The sequence below is a fragment of the Eurosta solidaginis genome, chromosome 5 (assembly GCF_040869045.1).
Source record: "Eurosta solidaginis isolate ZX-2024a chromosome 5, ASM4086904v1, whole genome shotgun sequence".
NCBI lineage: Eukaryota > Metazoa > Arthropoda > Insecta > Diptera > Tephritidae > Eurosta > Eurosta solidaginis.
In genome coordinates, this window is record NC_090323.1 from 14,906,052 (window position 1) to 14,919,772 (window position 13,721).

General features: G+C 36.2%; 1 protein-coding gene across 1 annotated transcript in view; it reads right to left on the minus strand.

The window, feature by feature from the left end:
• Positions 1 to 13,721, minus strand: part of nebu (nebulosa) — a 132,053-nt gene that overhangs the window by 116,700 nt on the left and 1,632 nt on the right. The gene's annotated exons all lie outside the window — the stretch shown is intronic.

Below are 13,721 nucleotides of genomic sequence, written 5' to 3' on the forward strand. Positions count from 1 at the left end.
ATTTTAACAAAAAATTTAATATCTTTACAGTATAAAAGTAAATTATGTCAACATTCGACTCCAGTAATGATATGGTGCAACAAAATACAAAGATAAAAGAAAATTTCAAAATGGGCGTAACTCCGCCCTTTTTCATTTAATTCGTCTAGAATACTTTTAATGCCATAAGTCGAACAAAAATTTACCAATCCTTGTGAAATTTGGTAGGGACATAGATTCTATGACGATAACTGGTTTCTGTGGAAATGGGCGAAATCGGTTGAAGCCACGCCCAGTTTTTATACACAGTCGACCGTCTGTCCTTCCGCTCGGCCGTTAACACGATAACTTGAGCAAAAATCGATATATCTTTACTAAACCAGTTCACGTACTTATCTGAACTCACTTTGTATTGGTGTAAAAAATGGCTGAAATCCGACTATGACCACGCTCAATTTTTCGATATCGAAAATTACGAAAAATGAAAAAAATGCCATAATTATATACCAAATACGAAAAAAGGGATGAAACATGGTAATTGTATTGGTTTATTGACACCTACCATATTAAGTAGAAGAAAATTAAAAAGTTCTGCAGGGCGAAATCAAAAGCCCTTGGAATCTTGGCAGGAATACTATTCGCGGTATTACATATATAAATAAATTAGCGGTACCCGACAGATGATGTTCTGGGTCACTCTCGTCCACATTTTGGTCGATATCTCGAAAACGCCTTCACATATACAACGAAGGGCTACTCCCTTTTAAACCCCTCATTAATAAATTTAATTTGATACCCATATCGTACAAACTCATTCTAGAGTCACTCCTGGTCCACCTTTATGGCGATATCTCGAAAAGGCGTCCACCTATAGAACTAAGGACCACTCCCTTTAAAAATACTCATTAATACCTTTCATTTGATACCCATGTCATACAAACACATTCCAGGGTTACCCTAGGTTCATTTTGCTAAATGGTGATTTTCCCTTATTTTGTCTCCAAAGCTCTCAGCTGAGTATGTAATGTTCGGTTACACCCGAACTTAGCCTTCCGTGCTTGTTTTTTTCTTATTTTAGTTTTTTTATCGGTTAATAATAAATATGCGAAAACAAATGTTTCACTTGACTTTTCTGCTTATCAATTGTAATAAAGGGAAATGATATGTAAACACAGGTAGAGGGATCAGTGTTCATGTCAAATGCCCGTTAAAATTAAGTAACCAGTCAGTCATTCTGTAGGTGGTATCAATTTTCTTGTTTAATTTGTAGCAGTAGTAGTGAGTAATAGTTATATTGTTAATAATAAATAAAATAAAAGTAATATAGTACTAGCAGCCGGTTTATAATAATCCTGATGAAATTTCATAGAAATCTAGCTTTACCCGGCGTACGTTGTAACGCCCGAGATCGAATGAATGTTGCGTTATTTTTTCTGTTTTTTTTTTTTTTGTTGATAATTTAGTTTATTGTTCTGTAAATTGGATTGAATTTTGTACGCATATTTGGTGAAATTTTCGTTTAAAACATTTTATTATTGTATCTTATTGTAATGCATTTGCTCGTTCGCATAGCCAAAAAAAATTTAAATTTAAAATTCCTAATTCTGAAATATGAAAAACTTTCGACTTGATCGAAGGAACCTATAGCCAAAATTTGGTGATGATTGAAGTGTGGGAAATACATTTCCATAGGGAATATACACACAGAATTTGATTTATATAGAAGATGTAGATAGACTGAAGCTAACAAATTTGTTTAACGGCGGCAGATTACTAAACGTCCAAAAGAAATAATAACCAAACTCAACAATGCAGTCAAAATTTAGGTGTTAAAATAACCTAAGTTTGTACGGCAGCAATAGTTCTGAAAAATTCCATTTGTAGGGAAGGTGCCACGCACCCTTTTTCCCAATTCCACATTTTACTGGAGGTGTTAGGACTTGACGTCATATAGCTCCTTATCAATTTTCATTATCCTGCCATTACTACATCCAGAAATATACAGTATGATATATTCCATTTGTATGGGAGGTGCTACGCCCTCTTTTTCCCAGTTCCATATTTGCTTGTTGGTGTTGGGGATTGACCTCATATAACTCCTTACTGAATTTCAATGTTCTGGCGTGTATACCTTCAGAGTTATGCAGTACCAAAGATTCCATTTGTATGGGAGGTGCCACGCCCCTTTTATATATCGAATTTATTTTTAGCCTAAAACCTTCGTGTGGATCGAAGGAACCTATAGCCAAAATTTGGTGATGTTTGAAGTGTTTACGTTTCCACAGCGAGCACACGCACACAGAGAACTTGATTTTTATAAATATAGATAGACGTAAACAGCATTGTTCAAACTTAGTAAGGGGGAAGTACTGTAGTGCAGCTAAGACGGCTTGGGCACAGGCACAACCGGCTTAGCATTCGTAGGAATATTATTAGCTTAGGCGTGAAATTAATTATTAATAATTCAGGTTTTGCAAAATTAGCAGCTGATTAATAAATTGTAATATTTTAATGAGGTTGTACGTTTTATCGGCTGTTTGAGGGAGTAAAAATTAATTTTATTTACATTTTCTGTTTTGTTTTGTTTTCTCTTTTAAAATATTATTTACTTTAATGGGTCGTGGACAACCCAATTTCCACAAGTGGTTTATAGATGTTCTTATTTTACTGCATGCATAATTTTAACGGCAATCGCTACCTCAACGAAAGAAAGGCAAAAACAAAAAAAATATATGCATATTAAATCAAGAATAAACAAAACCGTTGCAAAAAGCAAAAGAAAAAATGAATAAATCAGGCATTTATTTGCAGCAATACAATTTACTTACATCCATATAAGTTATAAATAAGCTCGCGAACGTCCAGTAAATTAAAACAAGTAAGGAAGGTTAAGTTCGGGTGTAACCGAACATTACATACTCAGTTGAGAGCTATGGTGACAACATAAGGGAAAAAAACCATGTAGGAAAATTAACCGAGGGAAACCCTGGAATGTGTTTGTATGACATGCGTATCAAATGAAAGGCATTAAAGAGTATTTTATGAGGGAGTGGGCCATAGTTCTATAGGTGGACGCCATTTAGGGATATAGCCATAAAGGTGGATCAGGGTTGACTCTAGAATGCGTTTGTACGATATGGGTATCAAATGAAAGGTGTTAATGAGTATTTTAAAAGGGAGTAATCCTTAGTTCCATAGGTGGACACCGTTTCGAGATATCGCCATAAAGGTGGACCAGGGGTGACCCTAGAATTTGTTTGTGCAATATGGGCATCAAACGAATGGTGTTAATGAGTATTTTAAAAGGGAGTAATCCTTAGTTCCATAGGTGGACGCCGTTTCGAGATATCGCCTTAAAGGTGGACCAGGGGTGACCCTAGAATTTGTTTGTACAATATGGGCATCAAACGAAAGGTGTTAATGAGTATTTTAAAAGGGAGTGGGCCTTAGTTCTATAGGTGGACGCCGTTTCGAAATATCTCCACAAAGGTGGACCAGGGGTGACTCTAGAATGTGTTTGTACGATATGGGTATCAAATTAAAGGTATTAATGAGGGTTTTAAAAGGGAGTAGTGGTTGTTGTATAGGTCGTCGCATTTTCGAGATATCGCCATAAATGTGGACCAGGGGTGACCCTAGAATTTGTTTGTACAATATGGGTATCAAAAAAAGGTGTTAATGAGTATTTTAAAAGGGAGTGGGCCTTAGTTCTATAGGTGGATGCCGTTTCGAAATATCGCCACAAAGGTGGACCAGGGGTGACTCTAGAATGTGTTTGTACGATATGGGTATCAAATTAAAGGTATTAATGAGGGTTTTAAAATGGAGTGGTGGTTGTTGTATAGGTGGTCGCATTTTCGAGATATCGCCATAAAGGTGGACCAGGGGTGACCCTAGAATTTGTTTGTACAATATGGGTATCAAAAGAAAGGTGTTAATGAGTATTTTAAAAAGGAGTAATCCTTAATTCCATAGGCGGACGCCGTTTCGAGATATCGCCATAAAGGTGGAGCAGGGGTGATCCTAGAATTTGTTTATACAATATGGGTATCAAAAGAAAGGTGTTAATGAGTATTTTAAAAGGGAGTAATCCTTAGTTCCATAGGCGGACGCCGTTTCGAGATATCTCCATAAATGTGGAGCAGGGGTGACCCTAGAATTTGTTTGTACAATATGGGTATCAAAAGAAAGGTGTTAATGAGTTTTTTAAAAGGGAGTAATCCTTAGTTCCATAGGTGGACGCCGTTTCGAGATATCGCCATAAATGTGGGCCAGGGGTGACTCTAGAATTCGTTTGTGCAATATGGGTATCAAAAGAAAGGTGTTAATGAGTATTTTAAAAGGGAGTAATCCTTAGTTCCATAGGCGGACGCCGTTTCGAGATATCGCCATAAAGGTGGAGCAGGGGTGACCCTAGAATTTGTTTGTACAATATGGGTATCAAACGAAAGGAGTTAATGAGTTTTTAAAAGGGAGTGGGCCTTAGTTCTATAGGTGGACGCCTTTTCGAGGTATCGCAATAAAGGTGTACCAGGGGTGACTCTAGACTCTGTTTGTGCGATATGGGTATCAAATGAAAGGTGTTAATGAGTATTTTTAAAAGGGAGTGGGCCTTCGTTCTATAGGTGTTCGCCTTTTCGAGATATCGCCATAAAGATGGACCAGGGGTGACTTTAGTATATGTTTGTACGATATGGGTATCAAATTAAAGGTATTAATGAGAGTTTTAAAAGGGAGTGGTGGTAGTTGTATATGTGAAGGCGTTTTCCAGATATCGACCAAAATGTGGACCAGGGTGACCCAAAACATTATCTGTTGGATACCGCTAATTTATTTATATATGTAATACCTGCCAAGATTTTAAGGGTTTTTTATTTCGCCCTGCAGAAATTTTTCATTTTCTTCTACATAATATGGTAGGTGTCACAACCATTTTATAAAGTTTTTTCTAAAGTTATATTTCGCGTCAATAAAACAATCCAATTACCTTACCATGTTTCATCCCTTTTTTCGTATTTGGTATAGAATTATGGCATTTTTTTCATTTTTCGTAATTTTCGATATCGAAAAAGTGGGCGTGGTCATAGTCGGATTTCGTTCATTTTTCATACCAAGATAAAGTGAGTTCAAGTAAGCACGTGAACTAAGTTCATTAAAGATATGTCGATTTTTGCTCAAGTTATCGTGTTAACGGCCATGCGGAAGGACAGACGGACTGTGTATAAAAACTGGGCGTGGCATCAACCGATACCACCCATTTTCACAGAAATCAGTTAGCGTCATAAAATCTATGCCCATACCAAATTTCAAAAGGATTGGCGTTAAAAGTATCCTAGACAAATTAAATGAAAAAGGGCGGAGCCACGCCCATTTTGAAATTTTCTTTTATTTTTGTATTTTGTTGCACCACATCATTACTGGAGTGGAATGTTGACATAATTTACTTATATACTGTAAAGATATTAAATTTTTTGTTAAAATTTTACTTTAAAAAAATTTTTTTTTTAAGTGGGCGTGGTCCTTCTCCGATTTTGCTAATTTTTATTAAGCGTACATATATTAATAGGAGTAACGTTCCTGCCAAATTTCATCATGATATCTTCAACGACTGCCAAATTACAGCTTGCAAAAGTTTTAAATTACCTTCTTTTAAAAGTGGGCGGTGCCACGCCCATTGTCCAAAATTTTACTAATTTTCTATTCTGCGCCATAAGCTCAACTCATCTACCAAGTTCTTTTGTAATGAATTATCGCACTTTTTCGGTTTTTCGAAATTTTCGATATCGAAAAAGTGGGCGTAGTTATAGTCCGATATCGTTCATTTTAAATAGCGATCTGAGATGAGTGCTCAGGAACCTACATACCAAATTTCATCAAGATACCTCAAAATTTACTCAAGTTATCGTGTTAACGGACGGACGGACGGACATGGCTCAATCAAATTTTTTTTCGATCCTGATTATTTTGATATATGGAAGTCTATATCTATCTCGATTCCTTTATATATGTACAACCAACCGTTATCCAATCAAACTTAATATACTCTGTGAGCTCTGCTCAACTGAGTATAAAAAAAGAACCTTAAATTGTCTTAATAGCAGCTTTTAAAATTAAATTGATAAGCATATGGAAAACATATTGGAAAAAAACACAATCAATAAACAGAGAAAATATAACATGGGCACGGAAAAATTTTTAAGAAAAGTTCACACTTGTTTAAACATATCAACAAATTGCAATCATATAGCAATTATAAATAAAATTGTTGTTGTTTATCATATAAAATTTGTATAAAATTATCAGGGTTTAGAAAAACTTACTTACTTACTTAATTGGCGCTTAACCGTCTAAACGGTTATGGCCGTCCAACAAGGCGCGCCAGTCGCTCCTTCGCTCCGCCAACCGGCGCCAATTGGTCACACCAAGGGAGTTTAAATCGTTTTCCACCTGGTCCTTCCAACGGAGTGGGGGCCGCCCTCTACCTCTGCTTCCATAGGCGGGTTCCGATAGAAACACTTTCTTGGCCGGAGCATCATCTTTCATTCGCATAACATGGCCTAGCCAGCGCAACCGCTGCGTTTTAATTCGCTGGACTATGTTGATGTCTGCGTATAGCTCGTACAGCTCATCATTAAATCTTCTTCGGTACTCGCCATCGCAAACGCGTAGAGGTCCATAAATCTTTCGAAGAACTTTTCTCTCGAACACTCCCAAAGCCGCTTCATCTGCTGTTGTCATGGTCCATGCTTCTGCCCCATATAGCAGGACGGGTACGAAAAGTGACTTGTAGAGTATGATTTTCGTTCGCCGAGAGGGGACTTTACTTTTCAATTGCCTACCTAGTCCAAAGTAGCATTTATTGGCAAGATTGATTCTTCGCTGGATTTCAGTGCTGATGTTGTTGCTAATGTTGATGCTGGTTCCCAAATAAACGAAGTCTTTTACTATTTCGAAATTATGGCTGCCAACAGTAGCGTGGTTGCCAGAAAAACTCCTCATTGATAAATTCAATATTTATCTTTTTCACTGAATTCAACAATTTTTACAATTTTTTCTCTGATTTGAGTTTATTTTCAGCTGGAGCAATTGATGGATAGTATTTTGTATCTATGTAGGTCGTACATGTGTATTGAGATCTGAGAATTGGAAAAAGTGGGCAGTGCCTGTCTCTCCTACCTTCAGCAGAACATTTTCGAATTTTTTTGGGGGGACTCTTGTTTTCTGCTTCGAATCTAATTATAGTTTCGGGTTCCTTTTCGAATTGCATTCGGCTCTTTGTCTTTTTTCGATTCACTATTGTTTCGGTACCGATCTCCTGATTTCGGTAATGACCTCAGAACGATTTCGGACTATTTGGGTACTAATTTGGATATTTCGGCACCATTTCGGGACTATTTCTGGATAAATTCGATATTTTTTCCCGTTTTAGGATTGTTTTCGACAAAACTTTGGCATTTTTATGGCGTGATTTCGAAATTATTTTATGGATAATATAAAATGACTGAGTTAGATCGTATAGTGGCTAACGAAGATGTTGCTAAGATGGCCCGGTCGGTAACTAGTCATCTTGAAATTCTTGCTAAGCATGCCGTTTTGCTCCTGAACATTGGGTACTGCCTTTCTTTTGGTTACTCCCTCGAGTTAGGTCAACTAAATAAATTGGTAGCCTCTAAAGAAAGAACTTTATGGCTACGGAAAGTCGGTGCAAAGCTTTTATGAAAGGTATGCGAGGCCTAAGTAAGCGGTATTTTTATAAGTTGGAGAATATCACAAATGTATCTCCACAGAGTATTTTTGTATTTCTATATATAAAGTGCGCGTGATTATCAACCGATTGTTGTATTTTTTTCTGCAGCTAGTTCTCTTTGATAAGGGAAGATGCATGCCAAATTTCGTCACTTTATTCAAACGTTTTGAAGGTTTCACCACTGAAATCTAACGAAATAATAATAAATAGGCGTTACCACGCCCATTTCGTTTTGATTTTTGGGCAGATTTCATTAGCTCTACGTAAACAAAGCTCCTGAAAGTTTGAAGATGCTCAAATTGAGTGTTGAAATGCCGAAGAATATCATTTAAAGGAAATAGTTGATGTATAAAAAAGGGCGAGGTTATATACCGATTCTGTCCATGTTAAGTAAAACCCTTATTCGTGCTAGGAAGAAGTGTATCAAATTGGAGAAAAAGTGAGGAAGTGTTTATGTAAACTTTTTGATCCTTGTGCTAAGACCCGGTTTTGCAGCGCCCATTTAAACTCCAGTTTAAATTGACTAAAGTCTAACCTTGCCACTTTGGTCAACAACATAACATTTATTGCTCAACTTAGTTTGAGCAGTCAAAATGCAATCAACTTTAACTGTAGTTTAAACTGGCTCTGAAAAACCGGGCCTAAGCCGTTTGTGCCATTCACAGTTAACGCTTTATTTCACCGGTCGTCGAACGATTTCTGTCAAAAACAGTGTCAGTTATTGCCAACTGAAAATGTTAAGAACGGCCCTTATCCGTATAGATAGCAATGTTTTAAAGAAATTTTATATGAAGCTCTATAATTTATTTCATAATTTGGGAAAAATTTAAACAACGTGACATCAGGACGGACAAGGCGACAGCTGTTTCGATGATACCTTGTAAATCTCTTCAAAGTCTTTTCTCCCGGGAGTGGGATTTGAACACGCACTCATACGATAGTTGAACGTGTTACAAACGCTCGTTGTTTTTTATAACTTATCAGGGCTGCTCAACCCGTATACACTTGTAGTACTTTTGTTTTTGTTTTGCCCTGAATCATAGGCACAGATTCAAATTCACACTTTGAATGTAAAAAAAAAATTCATTGCACTCCCATATGCCCTCGCATATAATTTCGAATCATATGAAAATGCTCGAATTTCTTATGAAAGTGCCAAGAAAAAGCACTCCCGTATGAAGCTCAGACACTTGTGTATGATGTAAAAAATTTACACAAACAATTTGACAACTAAAAATTATTCAAAAATATGATAGAACTGAAAAAAATTTGAAATCAAAACTAATTCATAAATAAAATTAAAATAGATAACTGACCGCAGAGCTGAAATATATGAGGCATATGATCAGAGAATATAAGCAAAACTGTACCAAAAGAAGATGAGCCTATTCTAACTTCATATGATAATAGTTAATTATCCTCAAGGGAAGTCAGTAACTAGTGATACACATTTCTGGTTCGGAACTAGACCTAGAGTGCCAAATAAGTACTATTTTGTTATTAGCTATATTTGCAATTATAAAATCGACAGTTTGGATTTTTTTATTTTTATATTTAAAAAAAGGCCACCAACAAAAATTCTGCTACCAGCTTTAACAAGCTACGATTACATATGAGTATGCCTATTTTCAACACTATTCCACCAGTCTGGAACTATCGTAAAACGCGATAATATCATACTAGAAGCAATATGTAGAACTTCGCTCTGGTTCGCGGCCAACGAAATATTTCCAAGAAAGAACTGGATACCAGTTGTCAAAATGTACACTAGTTCGTAACTATCCAAAATGTGCCAATAAATATCTAGTTCTAAAGTGGAAATTTGCATATAGTTCCCGGAACAATGTCCCCCGCCTAGGACATCGCAATATTAAATTCGCCAGTTGAAGGCATGTAAAAGAGATAGATGGCAAACTGTTTGTGGTTCAGAATGCAGTAGAAGTGCACTAGTTTTGAACTAGAGATTCTCTTACGGAGTAGTTTCTGTGATTTTGTATTTTATATCGGTATATTATTTTTCGTGGCTATGAGACATTTTTTGACTGAAAGTGGGGGGAACCATTAAGCAACCATGCCTATCATTTACGTGTTAAACATTTCATTAAATTCAGGTGGTATTTCAGCACCGCAGTAATCTCTGTTGCTAATATATGTAAATTGTAACAGAAATTTAAAACAAACCACATATTTCGAAAGTTATCAAACTCAATTTCTAATGCAACATTCTCCACATTTACTTTTAGTATGATTATTGAAATCCAAATTTCGACGATATATATAAAATATGTTACTATAAAAACTGAGGCTATAGGTCAATATAATTTTTCGCAACTTTCAGAATTAAATGTATTGCCTCTTGTATGTTGACGATATAATTATTTATGTAATATTTTAAGCAAAAATTTTTTATCTTGAAACCAAATCTTCAACTTTTCCCGACCTCAAACAATTCAAATTTTTTAAATTTATTTTTTTAAATACAAAAAAATTTCAGTGCACAAACAATTTTGTACATGTATTGTGATTTGCACTTCCACATACACAATTTTGAGCAGCACTGTTTATAACGCTGTTGTCAAAAGAATTCCGCTCATATATTTACATACATATGTACTACTAATTTACCTTTTAAAAATTCACACAAAAATTTTAAACGCTAATTGGAGCATTCCAAATCACTTCCACATTTCAAAAACTTTGCTTTCGCTCTCCCCCCGCATACATTAGTAAAAGTAACTCATTCCTCGAACAAATATAATAATGCTAAAAAACACATCGGAAAATGAGTTAGATAAACATCAAACGCGGTGCCATTTGTTGATACTGCCACCCACCCGCCTAAGTTGACAGCACCACTCGCTTCCTATATCCACGTGACCATTACAAATTATTGGCGTGCAATTGTATGTAACAACAAATATTGTAAATTTTCTACAACAATAAATATTAAAGGTAGGCATTTCAGCCTGAATGCATACGAATTCTGGTAAATGAAATGTGATTCTTATATAAACGGATTGGCGTTAACGTCTTGCCATTAATATTGATTGATAAACGGGTATGTTTGTGTAAATATAGTAGCTTTTCAATTGATATGTTGTTTTTTGAATTTCCTCTTGTTGTGAAAACGGGGATGTTTTGGTGTAGAACGTGATTTCGATCATAACTATCGACGGCTCAAAATCACCGTATTGCAACAAAATTGGTTGAAATGAGGTTTTGTTAATGCAAACGGCTTCCACAGAAAAACAACCTGGCCAAGCACCCCCCCCCCCCCCCCCCCCCCCAATTATCAAATTAAACATAAGCGCGTAGGCAAACAGCGTATATTGCATTTAAAGTGCTAAAATTACCTCATCCGTGAGTTAAAGTGAAATGCCAAGGCTTTTTGAGGTCACCCAATCCTTTTTATTTCCAATTTAAACAAGTAATGGTGTCTACGTTCGGGTGTAACCGAACATTATATACTCAGCGTGAGCTTCAAGTGCACATATCATTTCAGATAAATTACTTTTCTACATAACAGGTGGCACCGCCCGTTTAAAAAAAGTTTCTCCCCATTTCCTCTTACAATAAAACTTGATAAGTGAAATATCATTGATTCAAAACTATTTTTTGCTAAGTTATATGTTATTGTTCTAGTCTACGACCCTTTAAATTTGTTTTATATCTAAGTTGCCTTGGTCTTTAACCGATCCCGTGCATTTTTTCTAGAAATATTTCCTGCTATAAGGAAAATATGTGTACACAATTTCATTACGATCCGTTAATTTTTCTTCGAGTTATGGCTCCCGAAACATAGAAAATTGCTTAGTCATAAAAGGGGCGGTGCCACACCCATTTTCAAAAATTTTTGTATTTTCCAATTTAATGTTATAATTCAATTTAGAAAGTAAAATTCTATTGATACAAAGCTCTTTTTCGCTAAAATATAGCTTATTATTTTCGTCTACGACCCTTTTAAAAATCTTTTATATAAAAGGAGGCGTGGTCTTTAACCGATCTCGTCCATTTTTTCTAGAAATATTTCTTGCTATATAGGGAAAATTTGTGTACCCAATTTTATTAAGATCCGTTAATTTTTCTTCGAGTTTTGGCTCCCGAAACATTGAAAATTGCTTAGTCATAAAAGGGGCGGTGCCACGACCATTTTAAATTTTTTTTTCAAATGTTTATGAAGAGTCTCAAGATAAGTCCACTTGTCAAATTTCAACATTCTAGGTGTATTATTTACTAAATAATCAGGTTTTTTGTGTTTTCCATAATGTTATATATATAAAAAGTGGGCGTGGTTATCATGCGATTTTCAACACCAATCTATTCTGGGTACATATAAATTCGTGTACCAAATTTGGTGAAGATGTTTCAATATTTAATGAAGTTATCGGGGGTAACGGGCAGACGGACATAGCTCAATCAAATTTTTTTTCGACGCTGATGATTTTGATATATGGAAGTCTATATCTGTCTCGATTCCTTTATACCTGTACAACCCACCGTTATCCAATCAAAGTTAATATACTCTGTGTGCAAAGCACGCTGCGTATAAAAAAATTAGTAGGAACGGTTTTATAAGCAGCCTTTTTCCTAAATTATTTATATCCAGTTCAGATACGCCCATAGCACAGCAATTAAAAATGTGTTAAGAGTGCCAGATGAGCCAGCTAAAATGGGCACCTCCTTCGGAGCTTGTAACGTGGACGCCTCAGTTATACTGGGCGGGATTAAAAACGCGAGAGTTGCGCATGACCGGTTCAGAAGGAAAAGCATGGAACCAAGCGCGGGGTTACAAAGTGTAGAATATCATGTGCAGTTCAACCAACTTTAGACTAACAAAGTGACTCTTAGCCTTGAAAAGAGGAGACTATAGGTTAATGATAGGTATTGTGACCGGGTACTGACTTCTGGTGTGACCTGCACTTAACATAACTAGTCAGTGATTGATAGCAGTTGGGAAGGGCAGGTTGATGGAGGAAACGATCGAGCTCGCTTTGTGCTCATTCCCTGTGCTCGCCAAACAGAATCAGCAAGAAGCATAGGACATAAAAAGGATGGAGTTGTGTTTTAAACATAAGTCCTGGTTTATGAAATGGGATTCAGTTTAACCCTTGAGCAAACTTGTGGTAACAGTATGGACTCATTATTTTATTTGAGGTCCTCACGAACGGGCCTGTTCAACCTAACCTATCTGGACCAACAAAATTACGCTTCATAAGCTTCTCATCATACACACCCTGATTTACGCACGGAATAATGGACAATGTCTAGATGACGGAATGTCACTTGAAATATTGGAAAAAAATTTCTCCGAAGTTAAATGGTCCCTAATGAGCTGTATGAGTTTTACCAAATATGAACATAGTGCAACGAATAAAAGCCCAACGGCTTCATTGGCTAGGTCATACTATACGAATGTGCAGAGAGTATTCCTACCTACCCTTATTTGAGAGGAGAGGAAGTGGGGTACATATCTTCATTGAGTTGGAAGAGGAAGATAGTGATTCCAAATGGCGTCCTTTATTGCGCAACAGGGATAGCTGACGTGCCTTCTTACGCAGCGCCAAAATCACCTAGGCAGTTAAACCCTTATAAATGATGATGATGATGACTTATGTCGCAGCTACATGGACAATGGCAAAATAAACAAGTAAGGAAGTCTAAGTTCGGATGAAACCGAACATTACATACCCAGCTGTACACTTGAAATGCTGTTGTTTGTTTTGTGTGCTTAATAGTGTTACAACGCTGCGCAATAATACATATACATATGGTTCTATTCTGAACAAATTTTTCTTCGAGTTATGGCTCCCGAAACATAGAAAATTGTTTAGACATAAAAGGGGCGGTACCACGCCCATTTTTTTTTAATTTGAAGTTTTTCCTATTTATTTTTATAAATCCACTTGGGAAATGAAATACCTTTGATATTAAGCTCTTTTTTAAAAATCTTTCATATAAAAGTGGGCGTGGTCCTTAACCGATTTCGTTAATTTTT